Source organism: Haemaphysalis longicornis, unplaced genomic scaffold (assembly GCF_048455015.1).
Source record: "Haemaphysalis longicornis isolate Haplotype H1 unplaced genomic scaffold, Haemaphysalis longicornis Haplotype H1 scaffold_10, whole genome shotgun sequence".
Taxonomy (NCBI): domain Eukaryota; kingdom Metazoa; phylum Arthropoda; class Arachnida; order Ixodida; family Ixodidae; genus Haemaphysalis; species Haemaphysalis longicornis.
In genome coordinates this window covers 58,822,479-58,842,662 of record NW_027526204.1, presented here as the reverse complement: position 1 = coordinate 58,842,662, position 20,184 = coordinate 58,822,479, and the positions used below count along the sequence as shown (strand labels likewise).

The 20,184-nt window shown below is 49.9% G+C and overlaps 1 long non-coding RNA gene across 1 annotated transcript in view; it reads right to left on the bottom strand.

Annotated features, from left to right (window-relative positions):
• Positions 1-10,178: 10,178 nt before the first annotated feature.
• Positions 10,179-20,184, bottom strand: part of LOC144157754 (uncharacterized) — a 48,622-nt gene continuing 38,616 nt past the window's right edge. The window contains exon 3 of the long non-coding RNA XR_013319847.1: positions 10,179-10,226. This is a non-coding gene — a long non-coding RNA (uncharacterized LOC144157754). The remainder of the gene's footprint in view (positions 10,227-20,184) is intronic.

Genomic DNA, 20,184 nt, shown 5'->3' with positions numbered 1-20,184 from the left:
CGACGTATGCGCGCGCCAGCTGCTGCGGAGCTGTGGACGCCGTCCGACGCAGGAAGAGGTGAGGCTAAGAAATGCTCTGCATTTAAAACGCCCGTGTGCACGAGATTTCGACGCACGATAAAGATCCCCAGGTGGTCAAAATTAATCCGGAGCCCTCCACTACGGTGCGCCTCATCGCCTGCGTTGCGTCGGCGCATTAAACCCTATAATCAATCAATGACTCGAGCCTGCGTTTATCTGAGTGCCTTTCTTGAACTTCCCCAAGTTCTTCAGAGACTGCGCTTCCAGGAAATGATCGAAAGCCTCGGCCATTTGGTGAATTATCTGGCAGTCTCTTTCCCTAATGAAGACAACAAATTCCTGCCTGCAGCACTTCAGGTACTGCTCGGCGATCATTTTGTCGTGTAAGCTCTCAAATGTCTTTGGTACGCCCGACGTCTCGATCCACCGATCAAAATAACCTGACAGGTGGCACGCGAACTGTACTCCGGTTTCTCCATCTTCAGCAATGGCATGACGGAACTTGTCGTTATAGCCCTGAGCAGTGAATCGAAATCGCAGTAGAAGAGCCAATTTAACTTTCTGGTAATTCAGAGAGTCCTCAGGCGTCATTCTCCCGATGACTGTGAGAGCGTCTCCAGTTAAACACATACTCAGGCCAACTGCTCAATATCTTCCGGCCACTGTTGCGCGAGCGCTATTCTCTCAAACCTTATCAGGTAGGCGTCTAGATCGTCCCGACGATTGTCAAACAGGGGAATGAAATTGTGTGGGCTTATGGAGATAGGCGCCGGTGCTGCCGCTGATGCGCTCGTTTCGTTGCCCTGCGGATTGTTCCTGGCACCTCCGGCAGTCTTAACTTTATCTGAAGGTTCGCATGCTCCAGCTCTGCAGCTGCCTTGTTAGCCTCGCGTTCTGCTGCCCTCTCAGCTCTCATGCGGCTTTGCTCTGCCCTCACCCATTCCCGCAGCTCAGAGTCCCTGAGACCCAGTTGGGTACCAAGCGTGACTAGTTTTTCCAGATCTATGTCACGTCTCGCACTCTCCAATCCTCCTACTGGTGACGTTAGCTTTCGGGTTAATTTAATGAAGAGTCCTGTTGCGGACTCCAGATGTGATGGAATACAGGCTCTTCTAACGATCCCCAGCATTACTGACGGGAGAATAACGAGACAGGGCACTGGAACATGGAGAAGAACTGGAAACGTCACGCTTTATAGGGTTGGGTAATCGCAGAAACACGCGGAGTAAAAAGCGACGGGGAAAAAACTAAACAGGGCTGCTAACTAAAAAGAAACACGAGTCCGTTCTAACGGAAGTCGAGTTGGAAACTTCAACAGTCCCACGGGTTGAATGAGCTGCTCAGGAGGGTGCAGGTTGGCTGGAGCTTCGTCGGCGCGCCGGCGGAAGTTCCTCGAACGTGGGCAGGTCGTGGGGCGCTGGTCCGTGCTGTCGTTTCCTGGCCGTTGCCTTCTAGGCCGTCGCAGGGGAACCACGGTCGGGCACCCGGTAGAAGAAGAGCGCCGTCTAGTCCGCAGGCTGTCCTCTTGCTCACGACCACCGCCTGGCAATCAGGAACACCCCCTCCCCTTCACCCGAATTTCTCTAGCACCCCTCCTCTTCATCGTATCACATAGCCCCACTATAGGGATTGGCATTCTTCTTCGACAAAATGTTCTTCAAAAACGCAAAGTTTCCGCTACTTCCTCACATGTACAGACAAGGAGCCTGTGGTGTAGTGGCGCCTCTAGTGGAGCGCCCGCTCACTGTGTGCGCTTGGTTGTATGAATTGTAACTAGATGTCGTTGCTGTGGACGCACGTGACGGGTCACGTGCGTATGCGTCTCGGTGCCGTCTTGTTGAACAATAAACGTTCTCTTTGGGTTCTGGTCTTGGTACGAGCAGGCCGCACTCTTTCTTCTTGGGCTTGTGGGTGGGCCCGGCGGCCGTACCTCGCTCCGTCGCTGCCGAGGCCGCTCGCCGTCGCCCACGACACATCTTTTTGGCGGCGAGGATGGGATCATTTTCTTCTGCTGCGACGACATCGTCGACGGGTCCGGCAGAATGAAAACGTGAGTGCGTTTGACCTCGCTCGAGTGTGACTGTCCGGCGCGTCTGGCGTCGCGAGGCCTAGCGTTCTTTGTGCTGACGCTTGTCGAACCATCGTTTAGGCCTCGCCCTACTTCGTTCTTCTGCTTCTGCTCCTGCATCTCTCTCCTTCCTGCTTCGCAGCATGGGCCTCTTTGATAACCTGCCCGTTTTCCTCGAATTGCCGGGGCCGCCTCCGATTCCGTGGCATAACTGAAAAAAATTGTTTCAGGCCCATCTCGAGGCGGCTGGCGGCAGCGACTGGAATGACGGAAGACGCGCGTCGGCGCTCGTCAGCGTTTTGGGTAGGGAGGGGCAACGAAGGTATTTTGCTGAGGCGGAGCAGGACGAAGCAAGGAGGGACGCCGCCAGTAACGTGACCGACGCTAATGTAACCAGCCCTATCATGACTGACTCCGCGACCGACTGTAGTGTGACCGCATCCTCGGCTCCGGCCATTTCGAAATTCGACCAACTTTTGGAGCAGCTGGACCGGCTCTTCGCTGCGTCCACAAATACGCTTGTTGAACGACATGAGTTCACAGGCCGTCGTCAATTTCGGGGGGAAAGTTTTTTAGAATACGTGACAGCTCTAAGGGAGAAAGCCGTACGTTGCAAGTTCGGGCTGACGTACGCGGAGCGCGTCCGAGATCAAATCATACATGGAACGTCTAACCCCCAGGTTAGAGAAAAGCTGCTCGCACATGGCGAAAAGTTGTCTTTGGAGAAAGCTGAAGAGATTGGTCGGAGTTTTGAATCGTTGTCGTTGGTGAACCAAGCCTTCGGTTCGCATCATCAAGTACAAGCGGTAGGCCGACGAGGAGAAGGTGGCGTCGCGGAAGATGGCAGTCGGGGAAGCCGGCGCGCTCAAGATGGCGGCACAGGAATTCAAGATGGCATGGGCTGCCAGGGAAGCCGGCGCGCTCAAGATGGCGGCATAGGAATTCAAGATGGCCTGGCCAGCCGGGGAGGCCGTGACGTCATTCCCCCGGGTTCGGGAAGGCAAGATGGTGGCCCCCAAGATGGACGTTTCCATTCGCAGTCAGCTGCAGAGTTTCGCGGTACAGTCCAGGCGAAGAAGTTTGCAGACAAGCTTCAGTTGTGCGAACGATGCGGAAATAAATGGCATAATTCAGCATTTCAAAATTGTCCAGCCCGAAATCGGCGCTGCCACTCTTGTAACAAGTGGGGACATTTCGCGTCGATGTGTCGCAAGCCGGCACCAGTGCATCGAGTTTCTTCGGAGGAAGCTACGGGCTTCGCTCCGGCACCGGAACCTCTACAGCATCCAACATCCACGGAGATCAACTCATCTTCGAGATCTTCCGTCTTAACAGTCAGCACTTCTTCGAGGAAGGACTTAGTCGTCCAAGCGGAAGTCAGCGTCAACAATCCTCCAAGAAAGGACTTAGTCGTTCAAGCCGAAGTCAGCGGAGTGACCATGCAACTCTTAGTCGATACCGGAGCATCCGTGTCGTTGATGACTGTGGAAGATTTCAAGCGTCACTTCAGTAAACAGCATGCGCTGTCCAAGGCTTCCGTCAACTTGTGGAATTTTTCCAAGCAGCGTATCGGCATCCGCGGCTCATTCCAAGCTCCTGTTCAAGTCTTGCAACGGTCTTGCTCCGTCACATTCTACGTCACCGACAAAGGGACATCTCTTTTGGGGCTTGACGCCATCCAGCAACTGGGCATTCAGATCGACGGTGCGTCTCTTACGTGTCGACTAGCATCGGTGTGTGTAGTGCAGTGTACCGTGAACGTGCCCCCGGGTTTCGAACATCTCTTCAACGGCGAGTTGGGTCTTGTCAAAGACGGCTCGCATAAGATCCAACGGCGGCCAGGTGTGACTCCAGTTGCATCTAAGCTACGACGATTGCCTCTTGCTCTCAGTGATCCAGTGTCCAGCGAGCTGCGACGCCTGGAGGACAATGATGTCATCGAACGTGTCGACGCCTCGGAGTGGGTTTCGCCACTCGTCGTCGTCCGGAAAAAGAACGGTGACATTCGGCTGTGTGTGGACCTCCGGGAACCGAATAAGGCAATTATCATTGATGGGTATCCTTTACCGCATGTTGAAGAGCTGTTGCAGATGTTTCATGGTGCTGTTTGTTTTTCTAAGCTCGACTTAGCGTCGGCTTATCATCAGTTGTTGCTGGAAGAGGGAAGTAGGGACTTAACTACCTTTGTGACTCATGAAGGCTTATTCAGGTTTAAGAGGGTGTGTTTTGGTCTGGCGTCGGCGCCTGCGGTTTTTCAAAAAATGATGTCTCAGATCTTAAAAAATTGCAAAAATGTTGTTTGCTATCTTGATGATATTCTTGTGTGGGGAAAGACTCAAGCTGAGCATGACGCGAGCCTGGTTGAAGTCTTAACTTGTATAGCAAACAGTGGCATGAAGTTGAACGACAAATGTCTTTTTTCGGTCAAGGAACTTGATTTTTTGGGTCCCAAGATTTCGGCTGAGGGCATCTCACCTTTGGAGAACAAAGTAAAAGCTATAGTTCATGCTCCCGCTCCTACGGACATAAAGTCACTACAATCATTTTTAGGTCTTGCAGGATACTATGCCAAGTTCATAAAGAACTATGCAGAGATAGTTGAACCACTGCGCCTCATGCTCAGGAAGGGTCAGACGTTTTGTTGGTCTGATGAAGCTCAGCGCAGTTTTGATCAGTTGAAAGCGTACCTCACTTGCTCTCCTGTCGTGAAGGTCTTTAATCCTGACTTGCCTGTAGTAGTTACTACCGACGCATCTGATGTGGGAATTGGCGCGGTACTACAGCAGCGGTATGGTTGTAGGCTTGAAACAGTAGCCTTTGCTTCTAGAACTTTGTCCGAGACTGAGAGAAAATACTCTGTGGGAGAGCGCGAAGCGCTGGCTTGTTTGTTCGCGTGCGAAAAGTGGCACATTTTTCTTTGGGGCAGACGGTTCACACTTAGAACTGACCATCAGGCTGTATTTGCTTTGTTAGCCGCAGGAGACTCAGGTCGGAGACCTTTAAGGATTTCACGGTGGTCAGCTCGTCTGCTGTACTACAATTTTGACATCGAGTATTGCAAAGGGTCAGAAAATCTGGTGGCTGACGCTCTATCGAGATTACCCATTCAGACCGGTCAAGAACTTGTTAAGGAGGAAGAGATAGTGTCACTAGTAACATCAGTAGTCGATAAAGAAACCGTGCAGCTGGCAACGAAGGCCGATGTGACGTTGCAGAAGGTAGCAGAGTATGTGTCCAAGGGTTGGCCTGAGAAGAAAAAAGTACACAGTGATTTAACTGCTTACTTTCAGGCAAGGGATGAACTTTCCGTTGTGGACGGATTACTCATGCGTGATCCCTTGTGTACTTGTACCTACCTTCCTTCAGTTAGCACAAGAAAATCATCAAGGAATAGTACGAACGAAGCAACTTCTCCGGGAACGTTACTGGTGGCCTCAAATGGATCGCAATGTTGAAGAACATGTAAAGCATTGTCACGTTTGTCAGCTGGCAGACAAGTCTGCTAAGCCTCATGCAACTCCGTTGCAGCCAGTGGAATGGCCTGAAGGGCCTTGGCAAAAGTTGGGAATGGACATCGTCGGTCCGTTAGATGTGTCGTACCCCCGATTTCTTGTTACACTAGTCGATTACTACTCTAAGTGGCCTGAGGTTCTGGGCACAAATTCCATTTCAACTGAGGATGTCATTAAGTTGTTGGACTGGTCTTTCAGTCGGGAAGGGCTCCCTGAGGTTTTAGTGACGGATAATGGACCCATTTTTGTCTCCAAACAAATGCAAGAGTATCTAAAGGAGAAAGGTATCCGCCACGTGTTCTCGTCAAATTATTACCCTCAGGCTAACGGCCAGATTGAACGGTTTAACAGAGTTCTCAAAGAACATTTACAGGTAGCCAGACTTGAAGGCAAGGATGCTTCGAAAAGCATTACACAATTTCTTGGGTCGTATAGGGTCACACCACATTCAGTGACAGGTCTTTCTCCAGCTTTTTTGCTGCATGGACGTCAGCCTCGTTCCAAAGTGGATATTAGCAACTTCAGGATACGTAAAAAGGCAGCAGAATCGGACAATTTCCTGCCACATGTTCGGAATCAGGTCTTCACGAAGCAGCATAAAGCTAAACAGTACTTTGACAGAAGGAAAGGTGCGCAGCAGACCCGCATAAAGGTGGGAGTTGTCGTGAAAGTAAGAAGCATGGTAAGCCGTTGACAGTGCAAGCTCAGGTTGCACCTTTCACCTTTAAAGGAGCCATGAAGAGAAAATACAACTTCGTTTAATTTGAAAGAAATAGGATTCAGTATCTCACTCAGCTGCATTACAGCCACGAAAGATGTTTTTTTAACAAAAAAAAAGCAAGAATTATTTAAAAACTTTCAAATTTTGCGCCACAGTGACGTGTTATGAGCAAGAATGACGTCATACGGGCCAACAATAAAACGTAATTTTTAGTGCGTTAACTGCACGTTAGCATTCAAGTGATGGGGTCAAATGGAACTAGAGGCCCCCTTACAGACGTCCAGTCAAGTGTCGTCGCGACAGGTCAGTTAGGCGGCCGCCAATCGCACAAACAAGGTTCCTTGACGTCATAGAAAAGTTGCGGGAAATTGGCTAAGGGGTAGCCACGGCTTCACACGTTTTCTTTAATATCTCCGTTATTTGTTCGAAGATTGCAATGATATTGGTATCATTGTTATCGGGACTAAGCACTCTTTCTAATAAACCCAACTTGTATTTTGTCTTCACGGCTCCTTTAAGCTCAGTGATGGAAAGAACTGGAACGCTTCGAAACTCACAGTCGTTCCGAAAGGAATTGAGATTGGCTCGGCACCGTATTCCTTTGAAAATGTTGAACTCTCTTCGAGGCATAAAGAGTTTTTATACTCTTCGTCTAACTTAGACATTTGTGACAGTCAGTCCCCTAGTCTACCGTTGACAGATGGGGCAAACCCCAGTGTCCAGACAGACTCTGATCTGCCAGAGCTTCCTTCCAGTGCAAGGTCTGGATCCGTTGTTCCTCAGGAAACGGTAGAATGTCAGGAAGAAAATAGTGAACAAACAGATCCAAATAGCCATGTAGACAACACAAGGGAAAATGAGGGGGCGTCTGGGTCGTCAGATAATTCAAGTTCATCGTCTACGCGTCCACGCCGAAGACTAAGCAGCCTCAGTGGCTTCGCGACTATGTGCGGTAGGGGGTATACGTACGGTTCATGCTTTGCGTCATGTTGGACGTGTCATGTCTGTGTTGAATCGTATATCATCATTGAAAGTGTTTTGGACGGGTTTTTTTGGGGGGGAATTTATAGAACTGTCGTGACCGAAAATGTCTTTGGACGGGTTTTTTTTTGGGACTTATAGAACTGTCGTGAGCGACTGATAGCCTGTTGTGTGAGTCAAGTGAAAGGAAGATGTAGGCATTCTTCAAAGCACGGGAGAATGATGTGGAGTGTGCATTTAAGATGCTGTATGTATTTCGCAGAGTGTGCAAACTTCTTTTGCACGGGGAGATGATGTGGTGTAGTGGGGCCCTCTAGTGGAGCGCCCGCTCACTGTGTGCGCTTGGTTGTATGAATTGTAACTAGATGTCGTTGCTGTGGACGCACGTGACGGGTCACGTGCGTATGCGTCTCGGTGCCGTCTTGTTGAACAATAAACGTTCTCTTTGGGTTCTGGTCTTGGGACGAGCAGGCCGCACTCTTTCTTCTTGGGCTTGTGGGTGGGCCCGGCGGCCGTCTCTCGCTCCGTCACTGCCGAGGCCGCTCGCCGTCGCCCACGACACAACAGAGCCCATCCGTCGGAGTTTGACCGGCGCTTTGATGGCCACAATTTGAGGCTGCTATCCTTCACCAGAAAACTAACTGCCATCGTTTGTCACACCGTGAGTGTGTCGGCTAGGGGTACCCTGTGTCTCCAGTCACCATCGCCATGAATGCTCATGTATGGAGACTCAAGGGCCCTCTGTGGGGTTGTAAAAAAGTGCTCTGTACGAACAAGCACATTCGTAAAAAAACGGCAAAACGCTGGCTTATGTTTTAAAGACAATGAGCAGCGCAGGAGGAGTACCGTGATGGTTGCAAAAGAGTCTTTCGACGTGTCTCCCTGACAGTGGCAGTAAATGCTTCCATACGGCTACAAAGGAAAGACAAAGCCTTTGTAGCCATATCGCTGCATTTAGGTGGATGTGAAACTTTCCTTTACAGAAACTTACACCACCTTGGGGATTTGCCCTAAATCTGGTCGATTAACACCTGTCCTGCACTTCGAGTTGTTGATCAATTTGCTTTCGCACTACTAACGACTAGCCTCCTGGTTAGCTCAGTTGGTAGAGCGACTGCTCCGGTTAAGCAGTGGTCCTGGGTTCAATCCTGGGCAAGGACAAATTTTAAGTGGGAATGCACTTTATAAGCGACCCTGAATTCCGGCGACCGCCGTCCGTCCACATAGCAACAGCTGCGGGTGCGCGCGCTCCTCGTCTTCCTTGGCAACGGGGGGAGATGGGCGCGCGCTGTCTGGCCGCTGACATGGCACATACCCACGTGGGGGATTGGCCAGGAATCTCCTCGTCTTCCTTGGCAAAGGGGGAGATGGGCGCGCGCTGCCTGGCCGCTGACATGGCACATACCCACGTTGGGGATTGGCCAGGAATCGGGCGTGAGAAGGGCTAATGCACCCGCTTAAAGGAGTACTGACACGAAATTTCAAAGCTGAGATCCGCTCTAGCAATCAAGTACAACGACAACACAAATAGGTGTCTGTGCATGGCACATACCCACATGGGGGATTGGCCAGGAATCGGGCGTGAGAAGGGCTAATGCACCCGCTTAAAGGAGTACTGACACGAAATTTCAAAGCTGAGATCCGCTCTAGCAATCAAGTACAACGACAACACAAATAGGTGTCTGTGAATAAATGAATCTTTCTTTCTTTGTAGTTGTATGTGTGTGTGTGATCTCTTTTTCGCGAACATTACCGAACCGCGCAAATTCAACTCGTGCATTCGCAATTTCACATTCTTCCCCTCGGGGAAATGCGGGGAAATTGCTTTTTCTTCCACTGCGGGGTTTCCGAGAAAGCTGTATAGCTTTCCTTTGTAGCCGTTGCATTTAGGTGGATATTAAACTTTCCTTTACAGAAACTTACTCCACCTTGGGGATTTCATCCTAAATCTGGTCGATTAAAATACTTTCCTATATGCAACCGCAACGCCCGTTCGATGAAACGTGGTTTGAGCGGGAAATTCTGCGTGAACCTTATTAAGGAAGAAACATTTACTTTTTGCATGTGTATCTAAGTACGCGGGAGTCATCGGTTACCGTTTCAGGATTGCAATAGACATCGCGTACAAATTGAGTCATTCGGTGGAGTTCTACATTACATGTCTTTTATATACATATTGGCTAATATCGTGTGGCGTTGTTATTACGCTAATGTTGAAAACAGTTGTCCCCCGTAAGTGCTGTGACAAGGTACCTTGCATTTAAAAGAAGAAGGCTATTCAGAGGAGTAGCTTACCCAAAAAGTCAGGTTAGGTCCGACAAAAAGAACATCTTACACGTATAAACCCGTATTTGAGGTTCTGATAAAAATTAAGTAAGCAATGTTGCGTTATACAAATGTGACATAAGTAAAGCAACAAAAGAGGGCATACGAAACGCGAAATTGTGGGCAGTATCCATTTCAGTAATGGCGCTATTGATGTGGCGGTGACATTTAAAAAAATGACCGCATGGGACCTGTTTTGTTAGTTCTAAGTTTTGACTTATGCTCAAGGTCTGGCTTAACACAAAACAGCAAAAAGCGTATCTGGATAAGTTGAGCCTTGCTACCAATATGCACAAAAGCATCTTTCTATTTCTGTTTCTATTCGCAATTATTTAAGCTTTGACCCTGGAGTGGCGGAGTTAGTTGTGCCCACGTTAGCCTTCCTGCTGAGCAGAGAGGGATTGTGGAATTTCAAACGCCAAATTTTGCAGGTGATTGCATACTTTTTTACACTGTCAAATCAAAATGTCGATCGCTCCACCCTGTTTTTCCTCTCGTGTTTTGTTTCTAAGCCTGGTCGGCGTCTTAAATAGTGGTGCCATGTTACTTGCCCATTTGGTGTGCAATTGGGTTGTTTTTATAGCTGTATCCAGGAAGCCTGTAAAAGAAGAGGAGGTAAGAGTGAGTTAAAAAATGAGCAGTTATATGAAGTGCATAACCCTGTAATGCACATGGCATGCACTTAAAATGTCACTTTTTATTTTATTAAAACGTATAAAACTCCCATAATTGCCCATCCTGAATAAACAGGCGAGTCGACGACCTATAACAACGGCCACAAGAACTTCTTGCTGCATTGGTTCTTGATTATTTACAAATATTTTTACACGTAATAAATATTGCTACTGAAACGACATGTATAATATCATTTTGCCTTTCACTGAAGGCCGGAAACCTTGGTTCGCATAAGCAGTGTAAGCTTTAACGTCCTTTGTGGGCCGTCAATCCTAACCTGCGACCTCTCAAGATCCGCTATCTTACGTAACGAATGTGTGCGATCGGTGCAAACAAAATTGTTGTTATGACCGCCACAAAATTCGTATTGTTGAATCGTCCTCAACATCCTTTCAGCTAGTTCAATATCTAGCAGTCTAACATTGGCGAAGAAAAGGAAGTAATGAAAAGTATCATCAAAATTATCTCAAAAGTTTGTCACAGTATTTATCTTTTAAAGGTCCCTGTTTAAGTCCGTCAGAGGTTTTTATGATCATGCAATCTGTCACTTGGCAAATATGTTTACCTCTTGGTTCAATTTTTTCAACTTTGTTATAATGCATGTATGAAATAATAATGTATGTAATATTAGACCATTTATTTGTGGTTTTTTATGGGTGTGACCATCACCATGCGGCTTTTCGAACTTCTGAAGGGTCGGGAACTCCTCAGGTAGATTGACATTTCAGTTGTATACCACTGCTGAGTAAAGCAATAAACTTCATTATGAGATCAATATATTAGGCGATTTATTGATGTTGACAACACTGCGTACCTGTGTGTGGTGTTCTTATTTGAAATTGTAGTGCCAGCGCGGTGATATGACGCAAAAATACTTCGACATCAAACCCCTCTGGTGAGTTCTCATTGTGAATCAAAATGGCACTATTAAATGCCATGTAGAGCTAATTCCACTAGGCTGGTTTGGCTCTAGCTATTGGGGTTCGCGGAATTGGCCGTGAGCATCTCTTGGATGTTCTGTTCTTACTGACTCGTTAGCAATAAATTCCAGGATATCGGTAAGATGAGTCTATGCAGCAGTGGAAATTTTGTTTTGGTAATTGCGTAAATATTGGTGAATCTGGGGGGAACTATGACAACCTTAAATGTGCATGTGAGAATTGTGCAAAACTAGGTCTTTAGCGCGTAGCTTTCTATGTCCCACTCAAGGCGCATGTTCGCATCGAAATTCTAACCCAGGAAAGCGACTTTTCGCTGTCGACGATGATTGTGGGTGAAGAGAAAAATGCTTTCCTTTGGGCGGTGGTACCAGGGTCCTTGCTCCTGGCCGTGGTTCCCCAGAAAGACACTGCGTCCCCTAAAACCACACCTCTATGGGAAGTTCCGTTTTCTCGAGGTCGGTTCCTCAGCCGGACACACCTAGGCCAGCACTGTCCGCGATGCTGGTTGGTTGGTTGGTGCCAACATGAACGGCTCATACCCACTCAGGGAGATTGGCCTGGAAAGGGGTTCTGATCTGGCTGGTGTCCCGAGCCATATCTTCGTATTCACCTGACACATACCCAGCCCGTGGGATTGACCACTGTCACTTCTCTCGATTACCACACTCTCCCCGCCTGCGAAAAAAAATTGGGCCCATCTCCCCGCGAGGGGGACTCGAGTAAATGCGCCGCATAGGGGGTGGGTGTATTGCGTTAACGTTTAGTGTTAGGGGAGTTGGTGGTAGTAAATGCGTTGTGTCAGCAGCTTCTTGACGTAGTTTGAATTAGTCAAGGATATAAGGCGCGTTCGTAGCCTTTTATTCTGTGTCGGTTTTGTGGCGCAGTGGGAAGAGCACCATGTACCTCGCGTTCCGCCCACAGGTAGTGAATGCGTTGTATCAGCAGCTTCTTGACGTAGTTTGAATGAGTCAAGGATATAGGGCGCGTTCGTAGCCTTCCATTCTGGGTCGGCTTTGTGGCGCAGTGGGTAGAGCACCGTGTACCTGGCGTTCCGCCCGCAGGGTGGTGGGATCAAAACCAGGCGCCGGTAAGTATTATTTTTTTATATAGTGTAGGGGGAGGGGTGAGGACTACTACGGACGCCCTGAACGGGTGACATCGTGAGTTAAAGAAATGCTCTGCATTAAAAAGGATGACACCAAGTCCTCGAGTTCACCGAGAAGGAACCAAGGGTAACTCGAAGGTATCAGAATCGGAGCAGCGAGATGATTCCAGGTTGCACGAACGACTGCTAACAACAACCTTAAAACTTGGGGATATCCTCCGGGACAGAAGCCATAGGGTCAGGCCAGCCCAGGTACATACATAGACACCTTTGGATCACTGGCGTTATTAGGGGAATCCCACTAACGGCCGAGGCTGTGTCCAAGGGCCTCAGAGTGAGGAGGTGGGGCCTTCCGGCCAGAGGGACGCAGTGTTGGAGGGGGAGCCGAGAGCATCACCGAAAAGACCGCTTCAAGACCCGAGCACGCACGCCAAGGCAATACAGTGGAGAGGAGAGAGCAGCGAGAGCCCGAAGTAAGCGCCATGGTTCCGAGAAGGTGGCTCTAAGGCCAGAGGGTCAGGAGACCTGGAGTTCACTGGGACACGCACAGCACGCACGTCGATGTGGCGGTGGTGAGAGTCCTCCAAACGACGCAGGGGCGAATGCCAAAATGGGTGCTGGACGCAAAAGACGTAAAAATTAACGCCCAGAAACGAACACAATTCTAGCTGGGAAAACATAAAGAATCGCATCACGTGGGCTGATCGTGTGTCAAATTCAGGGGAAAAAAATGTAAACGAAACCAAGAAACCCTTAAAATGAATCAGCAGAAACAAACAAGAAGTAGAAAGTAATTTCAAGTGTCCGCACACGCCCTTTAGAAAGAAGAGCCATCTCGGCAAAAGCACACTGTCCACGTGGTAAAGTTTAAGGTCAGCCATGTTCACCTGTACTACGGTTGCGTAAGATGTACGGTAAGGAAGAAAGCTTCTCGCTTACGATAAAAGGGCCCTCCTCTTTAGGGGCTACCGACGTGGCAAACTTGCTTGAAGCGTCACGCAGGGGATAAGTGCGCTTGAGAACCAGGTCGCCAACCGCAAACTGAACATCTCGATGGCCCCGGCTGTACTGCTCCACCTACTGGAGTCGAGCAACGTTAAGCTGCTCCCGCAAAGCCTGTATAGCGTCCGGAGGCGCTTGCGGAGGGTCACAGCATGGGGCGACCGACGGGAACCCGCTTCCGTTTGTGGAAGTGTCCAGTTGCGAGGAAAGGGCATCTTTGGAATGGAGTTCAAATAAGCCGGCGTGAACCCAGTTGAACAATTCACTGTTGTACGAGTGGCAAACGCGATCACAGCAAGGTAGGGTCGCAATCCTTATGTTGGTCCGCGTGGGCAATCAACATTGCCTTGAGGTAGCGATTCACACTCTCAGTAATGTTTGCCTGATGGTGATATGTGGCCGTACGCTTGTGCTTCACGCCTGCGGCTAGACAGTCGTCCTCAAGCAATATGCTCGTGATATACGTATCGTTCTCAGTAATGAGTTGGGCAGGAAAGCCAAACCGCGCAAGCACTTGCATTAGGCATCTCCACACATTCTGGGTACTGACGGTACATCACGGGAAAAGCTGTACCCACTTTGTTAAGTGGTCCATCACTACAAACAACTAACGATTACCACGCGGGCTGTGGGGTCAAGTTCCCATGATATCGCGAGCAACGATATGCCAGGGGCTCTTACTATCGACAGACTGCATCAATCCGGGTGGGCAACCAACTCGAGGTTTCCTGTCTGACACCCGTGAAAGATCCTGGCGTAGCTCAGCACATCCTGCCTTATTCCTGTCCAAGTGGCAGTGCCACATAACTTCTGATACGTTTTGATGCCAGAGCTGTGTCCAGCCAGCACTGAATCGTGAAAGTAATGGATGAAACCTCTTCGAAGCTTTCGCGATGCAACTGCGCGGAATGGTGAATTTGCTTCGTCATGTCCCTGCGGATTACACCGCAGCAGGAGACCGTCCTCCGCCAGCACACATGAATCAAACTCACCACTGTTGCTGGTGGCAGCAGCGCCCCGTGCCTCGAGGTGCTCAGTGATCTTACGGCTCAGTCCGTTGGAACGTTGCGCCGCGTGAAGATCTGCCCTGCGCACCAGCGTACCCCAGCGTGCGTGTCAGTATCCACTCCAGCCAACAGCGCCGGCACTTCCGCGTCCGAATATAAGGGAAGGGACTCGCGTGATAGCGCGTCAGCCACTTCGTTCTGTGAATCCTTCCTGTGCTGAATGGTAAAATTGTAGCGCTGAAACGGAAGCACCCAGCGCGCAAGACGATGACCAGCAGGGTTTTGCATACGATGCAGCCACGTTAAATCCTTGTGGTCTGCTGGATCATGAAAGAGGCACTGCCTAGATACATGTTAATTTTCTTCAACATGAAGAAGATTGCTAGACACTCGCGTTCTCTGACCGTATAATAACGCTCAGCCGTGGTAAGTGTATGGCTAGGAAATTCGACCGGATGGAGAACGCCATAGAACTCCTGCATCCGCACTGCGCCTAATCCATAGTCGCTAGTGTCATTTTGAAGCGCAGAGGTGCGCTGCCTGAAACGAAAACGTTGAACAAGGGGAATTACACAAAAACCGACAAGGTGAGGCGCAATGAAGTGCAGGGGTGCGATGCCGGACACGAAAACGTAGAACAGGGTGAATTAGGGTGAACAGGGTGAAACAGGGCTCCTCAGCTTGTCTGTTTTTGTGCAATTCACCCCGTTTTACATTTTCGTGTCAGTCAGCGAAGCTCTGCACGAACTAGCCCACTCCCAAGTCTCGCTTGTATCGGTCTGCGTGACAAAGGGCTCGTTAAGGTCCGGTATCCTTAAAGCAGCTGTTTCCGGGATTGCGCGTGACACTGCTTCAAAAGCTTAATGTTCAGCCTACTCCCATTGCAATTTCATGCCCTTCCGAAGAAGCTGGTTCACCATAAGTGAGAGCTCGGCGCACTGAGGAATGAAGCTGCGGTAAAAGGCTATCATGCCCAAGAAGTGTTGCAAGCTCTTAACGTCACGCGGGCACGGGTACTGAGTCATTGCCTTCAGTTTGGCATCGTTAGGACGAAGCCCTAAGTAGTCTACGACAAAGCCGAGCAAGTCAACTTTGCTTGTCGCAAGTTGAACCTTTTTGGGATTGGTTAAAGAACGGCGTGTTCCATGCGGTCAAGCACGTCTCTAAGATGCACGAGATGCTCATCAAAGGTACGCGAAATGGTGATGACGTCATCTATATAGGCTATCGCGTACTTATAACGTGCATCGTAAAAGAACGATGTCCATCAACTTTTGAAACAAGCTCCGGGAGGTCTTTAGCGCGAATGCCACCCGCACAAACTCGAAAAACCTATGTAGCATGTGAAGGCTATTTTAGGAATACCATCTGGGGCATTTGAATTTGCAAAAAGGCGGATGAGCAATGTAGACTGGTAACCACACATGAACCACCAAGCGAGGAAATGATAGATTCTACGGCACGAAAAGGATTGGCATCTGTCACAGTTACGTCGTTGAGGCAATGGTAATAGACGCAGAGACGCACACTGCCGTCTTTTTTGGCGCCAACACGACTGGTGCCGTGTGCGCGTTCGGCGACGGCCGCTCAACCCCTGTGATCAGCGTCTCCTCGAGTGCGACGGCCAGTTTTGTCTTCTTTCGAATGCTGAGCGGCCATAGATTACCGTTCCAAGAAGGCGCGTCCCCTGTGTCAATGCGATGTTGGAGAACTGTTGCCTGCCCAGATGCCTCCGTGAACATTTCGGCAAACGTCTCCAGCACATAGGAGAACTCCTCCCGCTCATAGTCACTCCAAGGACACTCCCCAAGCAACCGCCTGATTCGCTCAGTCAACACCCATTTCGTTGCGACTGCGGCTGACCTTGGCACGGTACAAATGTGCATTGATGCCACAAAATGTATCAATTCTGCGTCCTTGCCTAATCTGTAACCACCACCCGCCAAGTCAAGCAGTAGGCCCTCGGAAATAATGAAATCTCTGTCCAAAGTCATGGGCACCGCCAAGCCAGGACAGCACGTAAAGCGCTGCCGAAACTTTCTGCTCGTTTAAGAAATGTGCAAGCGCACAGCACCCCACTCTTCAACAACAGCACCACTGCGCACTTGTAACCGGGTGCTGCTTTGGCGCAAATTGACACCACGTATTCGGTGGAGTTCAAAGACTGTATCCCAAATTAGTCACAAACTGCCGCCAGTGTCAACAAATGCGTAAACATCCGTTCCGAGCACGCGAACAGAACCATGTAGTGCTATCGGCTGTGCGCGCACTTCAACAAGGCAAACACCGGTAAAAAACACCAGTTCTGGGCAGCGGCAAATTCCGAGTCCCTCGGCGAAGGGTTAGTCACGATCATTGCCTCCGGCTTCATTCCCTGAACTTGATGGATATTTGTCGTTCGGTGACCAGCCATCAGATGGGGACACCCATGACGGATGTGTCCTCGCTGTCCACAGTGGTAACAGCCGCCACCTTGATTTCCATCAGGCATGTGGCCTGTACAACTAGAAGAGACGGGAGGCACGTGGTCTTCCGTCTCGACAACTGGACGAGGATGACCTCTGGAGTTTAGCGGAGTTCATTGCCGAGCCCAAAGAGGGAGACTCAGGTAGGGAGTGGTTAGCGTGCCACAAACGGCACTCTGTTTTTCCAACGGAAGAACCCCCAATCAAACCACTGCGGGGAGTTCTCCCCGTGGGCCGCACCATACAGTGGTCTTCCGCTCTCCAAATACCTGTCCACGGAGGATCTAGTGCACGGGGGTTATTCAAGCCCGCCCCTGCAGTACACGGCTGTGACTTTGCCCTGGGGAAGTCTCAAACACGTCTCTCTATGCGCAAGTAGGCTCAATCACCTCTCCTACTGGCGGAGGGAATACATAATTCGGCTCTGATATGGGAGCTTCCTCGATTGCCCGGGCTGATTGTGCCATCTCCTCCAGGCTCGAGTGCTCATGACCGCGGAAGTAAAGTCGGAAGCGCGGGTGGTAACGTGGTAAGACGTGAATCATCATTTCTGCGTCAGACGCACCCGGCATAGCTCGTTTGAAAAAGAGCTCCTGGATAGCTCGGATGTATTCGAGCGAGTCCTGGCGGTGGTGCGCCATACATGCCTCCAACTCATGGCGGACGCGCTACTCTTAGTCGGGAAGGAAGACCTCCTCCTGGAAACGCGCCTTAAAATCGGGCCAGGATGCCAACAGAGCCTGCAGATGCCACTAGTGACCGGCGGATCCCTCCAAAGGAACCGGCTACACGTGGGAAAGGGCAAACTTCTCCGAAGCACGCGACGCCGCCTTGTATACTGAGAGATCGCATAGGAAGTCCGCCACCGTCTTGCGGTCATTGTAACCCTTGAACCGTGGCACGGCAAGGCTCGGCTTGAACGATGGCTGGTGCCCTGACCCACAACGTTCTAGCCGGAGACCTGCCAGCCGTTTTGTGAGTTTGTCGTAGAGGTCGATGATGGGGCGGAGCGTGCCGACGAGCCCAGTGGCGTCCGCATCCCTTACATGCTCGCGCGTAGCAACCAACGGGCTCCGACGGGTAGCGGCTCCACGGCCAGAGATGTCCCTGGGACGAAATGCTTTCGCGCGCCGCGAACCGAATACAGGAAGAAAAAATGGTTACAAACAACACATGCCACTCGAAAAGGCGCTCGAAAATACGAGCAGCGCTACCGAAATATCTCGAGAGCTACCCAACGCGCCAATATAATTCACCCCACAAAACACCCACCGCGAAATACCAAAACAAGGAAGAAGACCACAATGTCTCTTCCCAGGATCCACGGCCGGCGCCACGTTCAGGGCGCCAAACCTGGTACGGGGGCTCTCGCACCCGGCCACGGTTCCTCAGAAAGACACTGCGTCCCCTAAAACCACACCTTTATAGGAGGTCCCGTTTCGCCACGGTCCGCTTATCAGCCAGCCTGGCTGCACACACCTAGCCCAGCACTGTCCGCCATGTTCTGATCTCGGTCTTTCTCCGTGCCACATCTCCTCTTCACCTGCCACATACCCTTCCCATAGCATTACCCACTGCCACTTCTCTCGATTACCACAAGTCGGAATCAAACTTTAGTCCACCGCTTTATAAAGGCGACGTCTATCGCACTCTACCACGTCGACACGGTCGAAGCAGACTGGATGATGAGGGCCGCATTGACTTGCGAATATAAAAAGACCGATGAGGCAGCCCTCGGTTCAATGTCGACGATAGTTGAATGCGAAATCAGTGCAAAATTAAACTGCAAAAGTTAAAAGCAAATTGTACTTCCATAAAAAGCCTATACCGTCGCCGAGTCAGAGTCCCAACTACGACTACAAGCAAGGAATCCCGCATGAGAAAGCTTCGCTTTATACAGAGGGGTGCATAATTTGTCTGACCTAAATTCTAACTGCTTTATAGTGCCCATGAACTCTTGTTGGCAGATGTTATCACCACCGGGTCATCCACCTCAGTAGGATAGCCCCATTTCAAGAATTAGAGGATGCTTCACACTTTGTGCAATATTATAAGGGCTCAGTAAAATACAAGTACAATGAACTTCACTTTAGGTAGAGCTGCACGCACCAACTGTCAACAATCCTAAGTGCATTGAGAAATCCAATTCAGCAGGCCTACATTAAGCCAACCACAACATTCAAGCCATGTGGGGTATAAAAGCAGAAAGACCAACGATTCTCAGGTGGAGTGCCCGGATATCGACCCCTATTTTGGAGGCGCACTGTTCGATTCCCACACAGAGCAAGTTTTTACTAAACATCTTTAAACTCCATTAGTTTACTTTTATTAGCTTTGCGCCGTTTGTAATATTGTAGACACTTTCGCTGCTAATTGTTCCTGGTGGTCGCTGTAATTTGAAAGGGCCGTAAATGGTTTTGCATTGGAATATCTAACCGGAATGTTTGTGAATATTTCTTAATAGCGGTCAATTGTGACTTTCAGCCTTTTAGACACCTGTTAAGAGCCATGTCGTCGGCGTGTTTTCAAAGAAGTACCATTTGTTTTGTTTCTTATCAAAGAAAGTTGGGGACAATAAAGGTGTGGTTACTTGCAGTCTTTGCCTAATCGCTGTTTTTCCCGTCACGCACACAACTTCATCGGTGGAATAGTTTTCATCGCTAAAGAGGTTGCAATCATCCTGGCACATGTACAACATGGCAGCAAGATTTAAAAATTAGGAGTGGCTTAGCTCGGCTATGCCCAAATATACGTACCTTCAGTTAAGGTTCAGCTGGTTATTCTTAGCTTTCCTGATTGTCTAAGATTGCCTTGCTTATCATGTTGACTGCTGCTTCAATGACACACACACGCACACATACGGTATGCGCAATATGTGACAGATGTATATTTCGGAAGCAGCTCCGCTGCAGCATTACCAATCACCCCACAGCTAAGCTGGTTCCACAGGCGCACGCCGGTGTTGCTGCGGCGCACGAGGCTTCGGTTCCACACCCAGCCACCCCTCACGTGATCATCAAGTGGACCGGTCCGCCACATGCGGAACGGAGGTCTGCGAAGACGTTGGACGCGTGGGGCGTGGTTCCATAGGCATGCTTGTGTTCCTGCGACGCACGAGCCATCGGTTCCACACCAGGCCACTCCTCGCGTAATCAAGTAGACCGATCCGCAACGTGCCGCACTTGCAGAGCACGGTGTTGCTGCGACACCGGAGCCATGGGTTCTATACTCGGCCACCCCTCGCATGATCATCAAGTGGACCAGGCCGCCATGTGCCGTGCTTGCGCAGCACGTCCCTCCAGGAGCCACGCGAAACTGCTAACCTCGGCTAGTGTTGCTGACGCTACAAAAACGCATGGGG